Consider the following 6,050-nt stretch of genomic DNA (forward strand, 5'->3'; position numbering starts at 1 on the left):
ATCCTTTTCAGGACCAAATTGCTTTATATCATCAGCATCTCATTATATGGTAACACTGAGAAATGTACAAGAGAAACAAATAGTTAATGTGTTGGTGGTATTCTGACTCATTTTTACCTATTTGATCTGCCCAGTACATATTTTGTTTTAACCATTTGCCTTTAAACAACTCTTTGAGCTTATTTGAAATGAAATAAATCCAAGGAGTCTTTGAATATATATATATATTTTTATATTGTATATGTGATATATATATATATATACGAACATTTTATATATGAACTTAGATGTTTATATTAGTGATGGCATCTCTGTAAGTCACATTTCCCTCCTCCAGCAGGAAAAAAAAAATTTCTTCAGCAAGATTTGCAGTGCTAATCTCAGAGCAGCTTTCTGTGTTGCTCATTCAAACTCTTCTGTAGAGTGGATTCTTGTTCAGGAACAGATTGAAGGAGTCAACCTCCAAAGTAAAGAACATGTAGTCCAACTTCTTAACCCATTACTGGTGAGGAAACTGAGGCACAAATAGACTTGCCAAATTTCACATAAGGGAGTAAATCTTAATAATAGGTATAATATGAACCCACGAGCCAGGCAACTTCAGAACTAGTTCTTGTACCAAGCTGCCTCCAGAATCTTACAGATGGTAGGCAACTTAATATAGTTTTATTGGGGCCCGCCAGGCAGCAAAATGGATAGCGAGTCAAATCTGGAGTCGGGAGAACTCTGGATTGATTCTGGCCTCTAACACTTCCTAGCCCTGTGTCCCTGGACAAGTCACTTAACCCCCATTGCTTAGCTCTTACCCCTCAGTCTTAGAGCTGTAACTAGGGTGGAAGATAAGGGTTTTTTAAAAATACAACTTTATCCAACTGAATCAATATAATTGGCCAAGAGGAGATTCTGTCCATATTTTGAGGGAACTAGGACAAAAGCCAGAATAGCAGGGAAGAGCGGTTTCCTCCCGGTATCTCGACAAGCACACGAGATACACTTCCAGAGCCATTTAGGCTTCGGCCCGGCGCAATCTTACTGCGCAGGATCAAACGAAGTCCAGAAGACACGCTCCCAACTTCACAGTAACTGCCTCCACAACAGACGACTTGCGCAAGCGTCATGGACGTTGGCGGTCAAGTCTTCCTATTGCGCACGCGCCTGGCTCCAAGCTTCCCCCCCACTCTCTGATTCCCCTTCCACTTCCTGTTATTCCTTCCGGGTCAACCAGAGTAGCTGCGCTTCTACTTCTGGTGGGAGGCGAAGGTTTGGAGTAACTTCAGCTTCCGGTGGAAACGGCGTGTTGGTGCAGTCAGCCCCGCGGACAGCTCGAGCACCATGGTAAGTGAAAGGAGGGGAGCGGAGCGAGGAGGGCTTAAGAGCAGGAGATCTCTGACACCCAGAGAAAACGTCCGGAGAAAGGGGGCGGTGTATTAGACTGGGAGAGATATTAACGGGCTGCATGTTTGGGGAACGGCCCTCCGCACCAGATTGGATGTGGGGAAAAGGAGAGGATGAGGATGAGGACTGCGAGGATGGAGTGGTCTTCCACAGGGATAAGGACATTAGGGAAGGAGAATGAATTCCATCTTGTACATGTCTCTAGTTTGATATTTTAGCAGGTAGTTAAAAATGAGAGATTAGAGGTCAGCAGAGAGGTTGGGACTAGATATAGATTTGAGGTTCATCAACATAGATAGGGTTATTGAATCCATGGGAAGGCGATGGGATCACACACAATAGTATGTGTATGTATGTATATGTATTTATACGTGTGTGCATATATATACATATATAATATTTTTAAAAAAGAAGGTCCATGATATAGAGCCTTGGAAGCACCCACAAGTTATGGGCGTGACCTGGATGAAGATTCAGCAAAGGAGACTGAGAAACAGTTGATTCTTTAGGTAGGTGGAGAAAGACAGTAGAGTGGTATCCTAAGAGCCTAGATTGGGGGTCGATGATTGACAGTGTCACAGGCTGCAGAGAGGTCAAGAAGGTTGAAGATTGAGAAAGGGCCATTAGATTTGATAATTAAAAGATCACCTGTAAATTTGAAGGCTACAGTTTCATTTGAATGTTGTAGTTGGAGGCCAGACTGTAAAGAGTTTAAGAAGAGAGTGAGAGGAAAGGAATGGAGGCCCCTATTTTGTCAAATGGCCTTCTCAGGGAAGTTATGCAAAGGCAGGAGAGCTAAGGGATAAGAGCTTTTAGAAATGGATAGACCAAGTGAGAGTTTTTTGAAGCAGAAATTAGTGTTAGGCCAACACCATACACCTTATTCCACAATACATTCTAAATGGATATTTGACATTAATATTAAAGATCATATTAAGAAATTAAAGAAGTAAATCTCTTACAGCCATGGTTGGAAATATATTCTTTTTTTTCTTAAACTCTTTCCTTTTGTCTTAGATTCTAAGATTAAGACAGAAGAGTGGGAAGGGTGAGGCAATTGGGATTAAGTGATTTATTTGCCCAGGGGTTAGACAGCTAGGAAGTATCTGAGGCCACATTTGAACCCAGGACCTCCTGTCTCCAGGCCTGGCTCTCTATCCATTGAACCATCTATCTGGCCCAGGAGATGTATTCTTAACCAAACTAGGTTATAGAGGTAGTTTAAAGACATAATTTTGATTATATGAAACTGAAAAGCTTCTACCCAGAAAAAATTGATATAAACAGGATAAGAAGGGTAACAACAAATTGGGAAAGAAAATCTTTGTAGCAAACTTCTCTGATAAAAGATTTGGTGTCCAAGACATAAATAATTGATAAATGGGTAGAGATAGATATGTCTATATGTGTATGTGCAAATATATGTATGTATGTATACATATATTGTTTAATGCATGATTTCTAAAATTAAGGGTTTTTTCTCTGGCAAAGTTGAACTTTCCTTCCCACCTTCCCCCATCATTGAAAGAGGCAAAAGAAACAGCTGCTTGTCACTATATGCATAGTCACCCTTACTGTATAACTTTTTCTCTAGAAGTTTACAGTCTTGTTGGTGAAAAAATTTAAGAAAAACAAAGCATATACAGTTAAACTTAAATACTAAACTTTATTGTTTGTGACCATAACTTTGGTAGGAATTCAGTGTGAACTAGAGTGGTAGCAAGGAAGGTTTACAAAATTGAGGGAGAAAATCTAGGAGGCCAAAGAAGCTCACTTCACGGTAGCTCTCACTTGGCAGTTCTGTATATTTATTCTCCATGATTACTGCGACTGGAAATCTTCTGTTTGAAAAATAGAGGACAGTATTACATCATAAATTATTTGGATACTATTCTTTTTATTCTGTTTTATAATAATTCTGAAGTTCCTTAATTATTTTTTTTGTCACTGTTTATTTAGCATGGTAGTCAATCTTGTATCCTAGCGGGGGATCATTCCTGAATTTTGTTACCTTGTTGTTTTTATTCACAAATTGAATAGGCCCTGTTTTATGTTTGTATTTAACTACCCTTGTTATGTAGAACTGTGTTCAGCTAAACAATATATTCAGAAAACATGAACAATCTTTTCTCTTCTCCATAGGCTCGAAATGCAGAAAAGGCCATGTAAGTACCAACTTTTTTTCAAATTGAAATATGCTTCTGGAACTTCTAGTTTTCACTTTAAATTAGGAGAGCTTTGAGAATGATTATCTTTTTACATACTTTTCATACTTATTTAACGAGCCATAGAAGTAGACTTTAGGAAATTTTATGATCTATTCCCAAATTCACTGGTGTGTCCTTCTCACTATCATTTCCATTTAATGTTTAGTAAATAGCCAACAGAAAGTGAGTAGCAATGCCTTTCACTTTAAGGGGAAAGCATTTATATAGATTGGGAATTCCTAGAGTAGGTATTCAAGATGTGGAGGTTATTCTTATTACCAAAAATAGAGAAGTATGAACACTCTGTAGTCGATAGTACCCCTCTTTCTTATATAACTCTTAGTTGTTGCATATATTTGTGAATGTTAAAATAAAGAAGTGATGGTTTGTCTAGGCACCGGAATGGACATAATAGAATTCCTGACAGCATACTACTACCCCACAACTACCTTCTTACCATGTTTAGTCATTGTATGTTTTTTTAGTCATTATGTTCATGAGTAACTTGAACTCTAATACCATATTAGGATGATTCACTTAACTCACAGTTGGTCAGCATAATGGGAAATCTTTGAAAGTAAACTCATGGAATTTTTTCTTCTAATTTTAGGACGGCTTTGGCGAGATTTCGCCAAGCTCAACTTGAGGAAGGGAAAGTTAAGGTTGGTTTACATTATTTTTATTTGTTAAATTCTAATGTGTTACAAATAGATTCAACAGTCTCCTCTTTCGGGTCATGTTTGACATTTACTGCTCCAGAATTCCTATGTGGCCTCTATTCATAGTATTTGCAGGTCCTACAAGTTCTCATATTTGAGTTCCTAATACCATCTATAACTAAAGAACTAGTTAAGAATCATAAATTAACAAATGTGATGAGATCAGTGTTTCATCCAGCCCACCAGTCTATCTCTGATAGTGGCAACGAACGACCATGTCGTCTTTACCCAAGATATACTTTAAAGGAACCCCCCCCCCCCATGTCCTTCCTTCCTCCAGTAATAGCTGTTATAAAATTGGGTTAAGGAGAGAGAAGCTCAGAAACATAAACTAAGGCACCTAGACTCACCTGAAATAGACTTAGTAAGCCAGGCTGAGGCTAAGGCCCTTTTGCTTGAATTAAAGTTCATAAATAGGTTTGAGATTGCCAAATGTGGAGGCTCAACACAACTGTAAACAGTTTTTAAAATGATATGTTTTGGGTAAGTGTTGCACCAGCATAATATTTTTCTGCCATTTAGGAACGAAGACCTTTTCTTGCCTCTGAATGTAATGAGCTACCGAAAGCAGAAAAATGGCGACGACAGGTATGTTTGATATGGATGAGTATTGGTTTGTCATATAACTAAACAGCTAGTGATTTTATTAAAAATAAATATGGAAATTATGGCTGTGTGCATATACAGATATTGGCGCCCATCATAAGAGTCAATAACTGTGAGAAGAGGAAAGTACTTTAGCATTCCTCTTTATTTTACACATGAGGAAACCAAAACCAAGAACGGTCGTTGGGAACTTTGTTTTTATTCATTTAATGGTCTTATATGCTATTCTTTTCACTGTTTATAGCATTGTTATATATAATTTAATACTGGAATACTGTTCCCATTTCCTCCACTAACATCTTNTTTCTTCAGCAAGATTTGCAGTGCTAATCTCAGAGCAGCTTTCTGTGTTGCTCATTCAAACTCTTCTGTAGAGTGGATTCTTGTTCAGGAACAGATTGAAGGAGTCAACCTCCAAAGTAAAGAACATGTAGTCCAACTTCTTAACCCATTACTGGTGAGGAAACTGAGGCACAAATAGACTTGCCAAATTTCACATAAGGGAGTAAATCTTAATAATAGGTATAATATGAACCCACGAGCCAGGCAACTTCAGAACTAGTTCTTGTACCAAGCTGCCTCCAGAATCTTACAGATGGTAGGCAACTTAATATAGTTTTATTGGGGCCCGCCAGGCAGCAAAATGGATAGCGAGTCAAATCTGGAGTCGGGAGAACTCTGGATTGATTCTGGCCTCTAACACTTCCTAGCCCTGTGTCCCTGGACAAGTCACTTAACCCCCATTGCTTAGCTCTTACCCCTCAGTCTTAGAGCTGTAACTAGGGTGGAAGATAAGGGTTTTTTAAAAATACAACTTTATCCAACTGAATCAATATAATTGGCCAAGAGGAGATTCTGTCCATATTTTGAGGGAACTAGGACAAAAGCCAGAATAGCAGGGAAGAGCGGTTTCCTCCCGGTATCTCGACAAGCACACGAGATACACTTCCAGAGCCATTTAGGCTTCGGCCCGGCGCAATCTTACTGCGCAGGATCAAACGAAGTCCAGAAGACACGCTCCCAACTTCACAGTAACTGCCTCCACAGCAGACGACTTGCGCAAGCGTCATGGACGTTGGCGGTCAAGTCTTCCTATTGCGCACGCGCCTGGCTCCAAGCTTCC

The 6,050-nt window shown here is 39.2% G+C and overlaps 1 long non-coding RNA gene across 1 annotated transcript; it reads left to right on the forward strand.

Moving 5' to 3' along the window:
• The first annotated feature begins 1,260 nt into the window (after positions 1–1,260).
• On the forward strand, positions 1,261–4,909 carry LOC123230728. Its single transcript, XR_006505087.1, has 4 exons — positions 1,261–1,335; positions 3,538–3,560; positions 4,213–4,264; positions 4,844–4,909. It is a non-coding gene; the product is annotated as an uncharacterized LOC123230728 (long non-coding RNA).
• The last annotated feature ends 1,141 nt before the right edge of the window (positions 4,910–6,050 follow it).

This window comes from Gracilinanus agilis, chromosome 1, assembly GCF_016433145.1.
Source record: "Gracilinanus agilis isolate LMUSP501 chromosome 1, AgileGrace, whole genome shotgun sequence".
Taxonomy (NCBI): Eukaryota; Metazoa; Chordata; class Mammalia; order Didelphimorphia; family Didelphidae; genus Gracilinanus; species Gracilinanus agilis.